We start from the raw sequence: 11,742 nt of genomic DNA, 5'->3' as shown, positions 1-11,742 counted from the left end.
CCTGCTGGCGCGAATGTGGACCGTAGTCCGTTTTCTACTGTGAAATATGTGGTGTGTTTGCCTCGGCCGCAGGCGTGATTGTCGGCTATAAGCTGAAGTTTTGGCGTGAAATATGGCGCTTTGCCACATCAGCTGGCGCGAATGTTGGCTATATTTGACATTTTCTTCTGGACATTGGCGCTTTAAGCACGCCAACTAGTGCGAATGTTGGCTATAATTCTTACTCTTGTGTGAAATATGGCGCGTTAATCTTACTGGCTGGCGCGAATGTTGGTTACCCTCGAGCCAAAGGAATGTTTACATATGCAAGTCTCTGACGTCACAGATTTACAGTTTCCTTTTGTTTCGTGTTTGCCAGTTTAGCTTCATTAGTTTCGCTTCTTTGGTCATCTGATTTACTATATCTTTTGTTCTTCAACCTCATCATTCCTCTTCTTCTTCTTCTTCTTCATCATCTTCTTCTTCTTCTTCTTCTTCTTCTTCTTCTTCTTCTTCTTCTTCTTCTTCTTCTTCTTCTTCTTCTCCTCCTCGTCCCTGCTGTTCCCTCCACCTCTCCTGCCGCAGTGGTGGTGGTTTCTGCTGTTGTTGCCGCTGTTCTCAGCACTGACCTGCCTCCCCTCCCGTCACACGAGGGGAGCCAGAACATCTATTTCTTTGTGGGGAGGAGGGGAAGCAGGGGGTAGGGGGTGGTGGTGGAAGAGGAGCTGGGTGGGTGTCGTTGTGGTGGTGTAAGGAGGGAGGAAGGGGTGTCGTTGTGGGGGTGTAAGGGAGGGGGGAGAGGTGTCGTTGTGGTGGTGTGAGGGGGGGGAGGGGGAGGTCGTTGTGGTGGTGTGTGGGGGAGGGGAGGGGGTCGTCGTCCTGGAGGTTGTGGTAGTGTGGGAACGACTTGTCAGACGACCCCAGCGAAGGTTTGACTCGCGGGTGGAATACATGATACTCAGGGTTGAGGTGGGGGATGGTGGTAGGGCGGGGGGGCGGGGGGGGGGAGACGGGGAGGATGTTTGAGAGGGGGGGATAGAGAGAAAGAGGGGGGGAGATGGGACGACACAGAGGGGGGGGGGAGATGGGACGACACAGAGGGGGGGGGGAGATGGGACGACACAGGGGAGGGGGAGGTAAGAAATGTGAGGGAGGGAGAAGATAACTAACTCTCAGGAAGACATCAATAGGGACGAGTTCAGGTGAAGGGATGACTATGGGATGGGATATCACAGGGTGGGATGCTGGTTCCTGGAGGAACCAGGACACAGGCGAGTCCTGCCCAAGTGCTGGGGGATCCTTCTGTTGACACTTGGCTGTATGAGGAATAAGGCGTCCAGGTGTGGACCATACCACTCACATCACGAGACACTGTGTAACTCTACATCTTCACTACACAGAGGTAAAGTCTGAGGCAGTGCGAGCCATTAACCCTTGCATTCTGGTGTCAAAATTAGACCTTCCGTATCTCTCACGTCTTAGTGTTAGTTCACTTTCCCTCTTTCGCAGATATTACTTCTGTTTGTGCCCGCAAGATCTGTGTACTGGTGTGTCCCCACCACAAGCTACGGTGTCGCATGATTCATGTATGAACACTACAAGATCCATTGTGACGTCTGTTTCTCTCCCTACACTGCTAAACTTGGGAAGTCTTTCCTACCGTCATGGCTTTCCCTAGCTACCATAACCTGACCCTCTTCTAGACCAGAAGGTTTTCCATTTCCAACCCAAAAAAGACAATAGATCTTACGTTTTCCTCTCATCTCTCTCCTCTTATCACAACTGTTAATCTTTAATTTCAATTTATAGACTGGTCTTAATGTCCTTGATCGAACACTCACTCAGACTGGCAAAAACTGAGATGTTTCTTGTGGTTGAGACTTTGGTCTACGTAATTGTAAAATATTAGGAAGAAGGATGTAAATCTACATCTTAGATACGTGCTGGGTTAAGACGTAACTTTACACTGTCGTAACTCTACAATTTGTAAAGTGATGGGTACATTCTCTCTCTCTCTCTCTCTCTCTCTCTCTCTCTCTCTCTCTCTCTCTCTCTCTCTCTCTCTCTCTCTCTCTCTCTCTCTCTCTCCTTTGTGACGTAAACATGACCCGTGATGGTGAAACATTAAGTCTCTGAGGAGCCGTTTTCTGTGTTGATGAGGGACCATCCCGCAATATGTGTTCGCCGAGTCATGTGTGTGCGTATATCTGAATGTTGTCTCTTTCGTGAACAGCTGTTTGCAGAGTCACATGTGAACACCTGAGGATTTTTCTTTCCTTCTTCAGATGTTTTTGTTTTTCTAAACCACATGTGTCGGCTTCTATTATCATACAACCTCAGGACCCATTATACAGGGATTGCACTGCACTCCGCTCCGTTGCAGGGTTAGGGTGGGTTCCTATCAGACGAAAAGTTCTTTTATAAGTCACATATATGTGACACGTGGCTCAGGGATGGGGTATCAAAAATTTCTGTCTTAAAAAAAGGATAAAATCGCGTTTTCTTTCAGAAAAGTAACGTTCCTTCAACCGTTTTCTTCCGTTATCATAAGAGGACGGGTTGCTCACTGTCTCCCTACATCACTAAAACTTGTCCACCTCTCCTTCTTTCCCTCCTTTGCTGAGGGTCGCCACAGGTCACACCAGGGGAACAGGTGGTCGTCAGGTTACCTGCTGGTCGCTGCTCAACCCCCCCCCCCCCCCCTCGACCACCCCCCCCCCCCCCAGCCGCTGCCTCTACAAACCTTATTTTTCCGTCAGCTTAAAATGGCGTACCTCAGCTTAACCTTAACCAGAATGTCAACACCTTTCAAGCTGTCACGATGTTGCTCCCCTAACTTGGCCTCCCTCTCCCAGCTCCTCCCTCTCCCAGCTCCTCCCTCTCCCAGCTCCTCCCTCTCCCAGCTCCTCCCTCTCCCAGCTCCTCCCTCTCCCAGCTCCTCCCTCTCGCGGCTCTTCCCTCTCCCAGCTCCTCCCTACCCTCTCACTCCTCCACACACACACACACACACACACACACACACACACACACACACACACACACACACACACACCATCTACCTATTGTGGTGGGGGTTTGTTTGCGTCTCCCTCCCACAATCAGTGGTGGGGAAGAGGCTAGTCACCACACCACCTGTAACCTTCTTCCTCCACCTGTAAGCCTCCCTCCACCTGTCCAAATATCCCAAATATTCCAGTTCTCATTCAAAGGTTCTGTCAACATAGCTCAGTGTATATGGCCCTCAATTCGTCCCTCTTCTCAGAGTTCCCCTTTACTTTACCATTCCCCTGGAACGGGACAGTCTCCTCCACTTTACCATTCCCCTGGAACGGGACAGTCTCCTCCACTCCACCATTCCCCTGGAACGGGACAGTCTCCTCCACTTTACCATTCCCCTGGAACGGGACAGTCTCCTACACTTTACCATTCCCCTGGAACGGGACAGTCTCCTCCACTTTACCATTCCCCTGGAACGGGACAGTCTCCTCCACTTTACCATTCCCCTGGAACGGGACAGTCTCCTCCACTTTACCATTCCCCTGGAACGGGACAGTCTCCTCCACTTTACCATTCCCCTGGAACGGGACAGTCTCCTCCACTTTACCATTCCCCTGGAACGGGACAGTCTCCTCCACTTTACCATTCCCCTGGAACGGGACAGTCTCCTACACTTTACCATTCCCCTGGAACGGGACAGTCTCCTCCACTTTACCATTCCCCTGGAACGGGACAGTCTCCTCCACTTTACCATTCCCCTGGAACGGGACAGTCTCCTACACTTTACCATTCCTCTGGAACGGGACAGTCTCCTCCACTTTACCATTCCCCTGGAACGGGACAGTCTTCTACACTTTACCATTCCCCTGGAACGGGACAGTCTCCTCCACTTTACCATTCCCCTGGAACGGGACAGTCTCCTCCACTTTACCATTCCCCTGGAACGGGACAGTCTCCTCCACTTTACCATTCCCCTGGAACGGGACAGTCTCCTCCACTTTACCATTCCCCTGGAACGGGACAGTCTCCTCCACTCCATCTTTCCTACCACACCCAAAAGGGTTCCTCATCGTCATCATTTCACTGTATCTCAGAGACGTTTTCTCACAGCCTCTCTCTCTCTCTCTCTCTCTCTCTCTCTCTCTCTCTCTCTCTCTCTCTCTCTCTCTCCTCTGAACTTAAGGTTAAATGGAAAATATACGAGGACATAAGTCTCGTAGATCCAATGGCGTCATTGTAGGTAAGGTAGGGTCTACAGTTGGTTCTCTGGCACCGCCAACTGTAGACCTACTTTATAAGGGTCTACAGCGGACGCTAGAGGGTGGAGGGAACAGTTAGATGGTTCAGGTAGGGGAGACAAGGTTCATGTGGGGGGGGGGGGGACACGACCGGGTAAATTTGGAGGATCGGTTCGAACCCCAGGAGGACCGGTACACTGGGAAGGATCCTTTGGGGGACAAGGGACAGGAACACATCCTGTGGGAGACAAGGGACAGGAATACGTCCTGAGGTCTGAGAGAGAGAGAGAGAGAGAGAGAGAGAGAGAGAGAGAGAGAGAGAGAGAGAGAGAGAGAGAGAGAGAGAACGAGCGTGACCTTTAATTACAGTCAGAACGAGCGTGACCTTTAATTACAGTCGTCAACTACACTGAGGACTCAATTAAGACGACGGTACGACCCTCTGGGAGTCGTCTTGGGACCACAACGACTTTCTGGAAGTAATTTAGGACGACCATGAGTCTGGGAGGTCACAAGGACGACCATGAGTCTGGGAGGTCACAAGGACGACCATGAGTCTGGGAGGTCACAAGGACGACCATGAGTGGGAGGCCACAAGGACGGCCATGAGTCTGAGAAGCCACAAGGACGACCATGAGTCTGGGAGGTCACAAGGACGACCATGAGTGGGAGGCCACAAGGACGGCCATGAGTCTGGGAGGTCACAAGGACGACCATGAGTCTTGGAGGCCACAAGGACGGCCATGAGTCTGAGAGGCCACAAGGACGACCATGAGTCTGGGAGGTCACAAGGACGACCATGAGTCTGTGGGAGGCCACGAGGACGACCATGAGTGGGAGGCCACAAGGACGACCATGAGTCTTGGAGGCCACAAGGACGACCATGAGTCTGAGAGGCCACAAGGACGACCATGAGTCTGGGAGGTCACAAGGACGACCATTAGTGGGAGGCCACAAGGACGACCATGAGTCTGTGGGAGGCCCCAAGGACGACCATGAGTGGGAGGCCACAAGGACGACCATGAGTGGGAGGCCACGAGGACGAGCAGATATTTTCCTGGAGAACGTATAGAGTGTGTGGAGGGGGACAGTACCCCCTTAGATTCTTTCTCTGGGGGTGGTGGAGCGTGGGGGGGGGGGGTGAAGGACGGCCCCCCCCCCCCCTCCCAAGACCCCGAGAAGGAACAAGAAGTTCCCCTTGAAGTTATCTGGGGGGCAGGAAGGGGGTGGGGCCCCCACTGATACCAGGGACGACCACCAAGGGCTTGCCTGTAGGCAGACGATGGCCTCCCCCCTCTATTTTAAGAGCCATGTAAGGCCTTGAGAACCTCCGAGGGAGAGGCGTTACGACCTCAAAAGTCGTGATAAAGCAACTGTATGTTTCCCTCCTCGCCTTCAAAGCCCAGACGTTGTAAAACACTGGAGAGCGAGAGTAAAATACCCAGCAATGCTTTTGTTACGGTGCAACCTATTCCTTAGCTACTCTTGCTGAGTGAGAGGAGGAGGAAGAGCGAGGGGAGGAAGAAGAGGAGGAGGAGGAGGAAGAAGAGGAGGAGGAGGAGGAAGAAGAGGAGGAGGAGGAGGAAGAAGAGGAGGAGGAAGAGAAGGAGAACGAAGATAGAAACAAGACTGTTGGTCATAACTTACACGTTGTCTTCCGTTGTAGAGCTGAGTTGTGTGTGTCTGTGTTGTGTATGTGTGTGTGTATGTGTGTGTGTGTGTGTCTGTGTTGTGTATGTGTGTGTGTGTGTGTGTCTGTGTTGTGTATGTGTGTGTGTGTGTGTGTGTGTGTGTGTGTGTGTGTGTGTGTATGTGTGTGTGTGTGTGTGTGTGTGTGTGTTCATAAGGCAACAGTATTCTTCGCTATATGTGGATGGGAGGGAGTTATTGCTTTAGTTCAATGATGGTTGTGGTCTGATGATAAAGTCTTTACAGAGATTATTGGGATAATCAGATAAACTCTCTCTCTCTCTCTCTCTCTCTCTCTCTCTCTCTCTCTCTCTCTCTCTCTCTCTCTCTCTCTCTCTCTCTCTCTCTCTTTCCATTCGAAGATGTGATTTTCATACGTAATACAGATGGAACAGATAATTGAGAAATCCTTCATATACAGAGGGCCATATAGGGTCAGGTATAGCCTTATACCTGGCCTTATACCTGACCACCAGAAGGTGTTTGAGATGCCTAATAACAACGCAACTATCATTTAAATGATTAGAAAGAGTTTTAAAAGTAATTCTAATCAGGGCGTTTAGATGCATTTCTAATGTGTATTCTAATGTCTATTTCAATGCCTCGCAGCCTGTGCTCAAAATGGCCTTTCTTGGAAGTTCTAATATACGTTGCAATATGTGTCTTATATGTGTCTCTTATAACGGCACCTACCTGGGGTTTACTGGTCCAGGAGAGGGAGAGAGAGAGAGAGAGAGAGAGAGAGAGAGAGAGAGAGAGAGAGAGAGAGAGAGAGAGAGAGAGAGACCTTTCCGTTCATTTGAAGTTAAAGGGAACCAGGAAAATAAAACCACATATATTGATGTCAAAGTCAGCCATCACTCACCCCCCCCCCTCCCATCCCAAACAAAAACTCACCTTCAAACGACAATTAGAAAATATTTTGATGTACACCACACCAGGTAATTACGACTCGTACACATGGTTTGCTCACCTTCGTGGAACTCTGTTCCAACCAGATGGGTTTTTCTGGTTTGTCGTGAATGTTGAGCATAAAGTAAATTGTTGTGAGTATTGAATATAAAGTAAATTGTTGTGAATATTGAATATAAAGTAAATTGTTGTGAATATTGAATATAAAGTAAATTGTTGTGAGTATTGAATATAAAGTAAATTGTTGTGAGTATTGAATATAAAGTAAATTGTTGTGAGTATTGAATATAAAGTAAATTGTTGTGAGTATTGAATATAAAGTAAATTGTTGTGAATATTGAATATAAAGTAAATTGTTGTGAATATTGAATATAAAGTAAATTGTTGTGAGTATTGAATATAAAGTATATTATTGTAAATATTGAATATAAAGTAAGTTGTAAATATTGAACATAAAGCAAATTGTTATAAATATTGAACATAAAGTAAATTGTTGTGAATATTGAATATAAAGTAAATTGTTGTGAATATTGAATATAAAGTAAGTTGTTATAGATATTGAACGTAAAGCAAATTGTTATAAATATTGAACATAAGGTAAATTGTTGTGAATATTGACCATAAAGCAAATTGTTGTAGATACTGAATATAAAGCAACTTGATGGTTGTGCTTGTGTATATGTACCTCAAACATTCATTAATTATACCACTTTATCTCGGAATCAAAATTCTTTATCGAGATACTGAGACATTTTAGCCAGAAGGTATGATTACATGAGCCAAGTCCATTACCTCAAACTTATCTCTCTTGTCATTGATTAAAAAAAAAGATAAATCCTTCATTTTAATAATTATGAAAAATTATCCAGTTATCTCTCGTCATTAAGTGTGTGAGTGTGTGTGTGTGTGTGTGTGTGTGTGTGTGTGTATGTGTGTGTGTGTATGTATGTGTGTGTGTGTGTGTGTGTGTGTGTGTGTATGTGTGTGTGTGTGTATGTATGTGTGTGTGTGTGTGTGAGTGTGTGTGTGTGTGTGTGTGTGTGTGTATGTATGTGTGTGTGTGTGTGTGTGTGTGTGTGTGTGTATGTGTGTATGTGTGTGTGTGTGTGTGTGTGTGTGTGTGTGTGTATGTGTGTGTATGTGTGTGTGTGTGTGTGTATGTGTGTGTGTGTGTGTGTGTGTGTGTGTGTATGTGTGTGTATGTGTGTGTGTGTGTGTGTGTGTGTGTGTGTGTGTGTGTGTGTGTGTATGTGTGTGTGTGTGTGTGTATGTGTGTGTGTGTGTGTGTGTGTGTGTGTGTGTGTGTGTGTGTGTGTGTGTGTGTGTATGTGTGTGTGTGTGTGTGTATGTGTGTGTGTGTGTGTGTGTGTGTGTGTGTATGTGTGTGTATGTGTGTGTGTGTGTGTGTGTGTGTGTGTATGTGTGTGTGTGTGTGTGTGTGTGTGGACATCTTCACCTGATCTGCTCCTGTATGATTCGCTCTTCATCATGTTTGAGTGAGTGAAGCTCTTGTGTTCCTCATCCCTGCCTGCCTCATGTCATGAGGACACTGGACGCTTCGCCTTCCTCATTTAAAAGATTCATGAGTGTCAGAGATTCATTTCTCATTAAGAAGTGAGGAAGATTCGCCTGTATTTTCCTTTACCTCCTTCACATTAGGAGTTGTAGACGTTTTCAGGAGCTGAGAATATCCGAATCTTCCTCCCCAAGAGCTTTGAATATGCGAATCTTCCTCCCCAGGAGCTGTGAATATCCGAATCTTCCTCCTCGGAAGATGTGAATATTCACATCTTTCTCCTCAGGAGCTGTGAATATTCACATCTTCCCAGAAGTTACGAATACTCACATCTCCTCTGCTCAAAAATCTTTGAATATTCATATTACTCCATCCCAGAGAGGTGGCAATATTCACATCTCATCTCCCTAAAACGCTTAGAATATTCCGATCTTTCCCGGGAGTTGCGAATATTCACATCTTTCCCCGAATCCCATTTTCGTGCGCTCCATATAGCAAGTGGGGGGGGGAGGGGGGCCCTCAAGCTGTGTATTTGGTCCCTTTTCACACCATTACTGGTCTGCTGCTCCTGGTCTGCTGCTCCTGGTCTGCTGCTCCTGGTCTGCTGTTCTAGCTTCCGCCTGGTCATGCAGAGGTCAGAGGTCAGCTGCAGGTCATGTGCTTGTAGACCAGGTCAGACACCAGTGTGTCTCCACTTTGAAATTTATCTTTTGTCATATTTAAAAAAAAAATGTAATTCCATAATATATGTTCTTAACACAGAGCAAGACAAGCTGTGATGATCACATTATTTTTATTGATAATTATTTTTATGACGTTTAAAGAAATTGAACAAAAAAATAATGTTAAATGAAAATGATTATGATAAAATGTAAATGAATGTAAATGAGATTTTTTTTCTAAATGAGTTTAGATGAAAACTTTAGAAGGGGGGGGAGGGGGTTGTGGTTGTGGGGGGTGGGGGGGGGGTACCTGGAATAATAACTGCATTACAAGAGTAAACTGTGAAGGTGTAATTAAGATAATAGTTGTGTTTGAGCTTCAAATTATGAGAAGGGGAGCGGGTGGGGGGGTGGTGGGGGAAATAAACGGAGGTAATTCAATTATTTCCTTGTGAGTCAAGTTTGAATTATTCATTATGAGTAAAGTTTTGAGTGGCACTGCTCCTGTGTGAGTTGGGTCTAATTCATCGTAATGATTTAAACTCATCTAACGAGGTGGTTAAGAGTCACTTCGTAACTGTAAATTACTGTAATGATTTTGAAATCCATAGATAAGAAATATTAAATTGCTTATGAGAGAGAGAGAGAGAGAGAGAGAGAGAGAGAGAGAGGGAGAGAGGAGAGAGAGAGAGAGAGAAAGAGAGACAAGAGAGAGAGAAGAGAGAGAGAGAGAGAGAGAGAGAGAGAGAGAGAGAGAGAGAGAGAGAGAGAGAAAGAGAGACAAGAGAGAGAGAAGAGAGAGAGAGAGAGAGAGAGAGAGAGAGAGAGAGAGAGAGAGAGAGAGAGAGAGAGAGGATCTCCCACAGGCAAGAACTGTGTAAGCACATTTTCTCTCAGGTCAACTTCACCTTGGTTGTCATAATAGGAGGACAGATGGTCGAAGCTCTGCTGTTATCACTTGGGAAATCAGCCCTTAGTACCCACGAAACTAAAGATTTCTCTATCATTATTTTCCCTCTGAATCTCCTGGTTAGCAGTGCATCTTACTGGGTTATTATCTCTCTCTTAAAGAGAGAGATGAGAGATATCTCTCACTCAGCTCGGTGTCTCGTATGTGAGAATAGAAATGCGTCACTTGATTCACTGAATTAGGTGAAGCCATTCGCTATGCCCCGTCGAATCATTGATTCGCTAGAGATAATCCTGTCTCTCTTGACTTTTTGAATCACCAATCACAACCCCCTGACTCTCCTGACTCACATCACAACCCCCTGACTCTCCTGATTCACATCACAACCCCCTGACTCTCCTGATTCACATCACAACCCCCTGACTCTCCTGATTCACATCACAACCCCCTGACTCTCCTGATTCACATCACAACCCCCTGACTCTCCTGATTCACATCACAACTCCCTAACTCCACTGATTCACATCACAACCCCCTGACTCTCCTGATTCACATCACAACCCCCTGACTCTCCTGATTCACATCACAACCCCCTGACTCTCCTGATTCACATCACAACCCCCTGACTCTCCTGATTCACATCACAACTCCCTAACTCCACTGATTCACATCACAACTCCCTAACTCCACTGATTCACATCACAACCCCCTGACTCTACTGATTCACATCACAACCCCCTGACTCTCCTGATTCACATCACAACTCCCTAACTCCACTGATTCACATCACAACCCCCTGACTCTCCTGATTCACATCACAACCCCCTGACTCTCCTGATTCACATCACAACCCCCTGACTCTCCTGATTCACATCACAACCCCCTGACTCTCCTGATTCACATCACAACCCCCTGACTCTCCTGATTCACATCACAACCCCCTGACTCTCCTGATTCACATCACAACCCCCTGACTCTCCTGATTCACATCACAACTCCCTAACTCCACTGATTCACATCACAACCCCCTGACTCTCCTGATTCACATCACAACTCCCTAACTCCACTGATTCACATCACAACCCCCTGACTCTCCTGATTCACATCACAACCCCCTGACTCTCCTGATTCACATCACAACCCCCTGACTCTCCTGATTCACATCACAACTCCCTAACTCCACTGATTCACATCACAACCCCCTGACTCTCCTGATTCACATCACAACCCCCTGACTCTCCTGATTCACATCACAACCCCCTGACTCTCCTGATTCACATCACAACTCCCTAACTCCACTGATTCACATCACAACTCCCTAACTCCACTGATTCACATCACAACTCCCTAACTCCACTGATTCACATCACAACTCCCTAACTCCACTGATTCACATCACAACTCCCTAACTCCACTGATTCACATCACAACCCTCTGACTCTACTTCAAATGAGACTTGGTCCTCACAACATGTGCTCCAACCATGACCTACCTTTTGGTTCCTGGACTCGTCTGTGGTTGTGGTTGTGGTTCATGCACTTGTCTGTGGTTGTGGTTGTGGTTGTGGTTCATGCACTTGTCTGTGGTTGTGGCTTATGCACTCGTCTGTGGTTGTGGTTGATGCACTCGTGTGTGGTTGTGGTTGTGGTTCATGCACTTGTCTGTGGTTGTGGCTTATGCACTCGTCTGTGGTTGTGGTTGTGGTTGATGCACTCGTGTGTGGTTGTGGTTGTGGTTGATGCACTCGTCTGTGGTTGTGGTTGTGGTTGATGCACTCGTCTGTGGTTGTGGTTGTGGTTGTAGTTGATGCACTCGTCTGTGGTTGTGGTTGTGGCTTAT

Source organism: Panulirus ornatus, chromosome 39 (assembly GCF_036320965.1).
Source record: "Panulirus ornatus isolate Po-2019 chromosome 39, ASM3632096v1, whole genome shotgun sequence".
Classification (NCBI taxonomy): domain Eukaryota; kingdom Metazoa; phylum Arthropoda; class Malacostraca; order Decapoda; family Palinuridae; genus Panulirus; species Panulirus ornatus.
Note: the sequence above shows the minus strand (reverse complement) of the source record.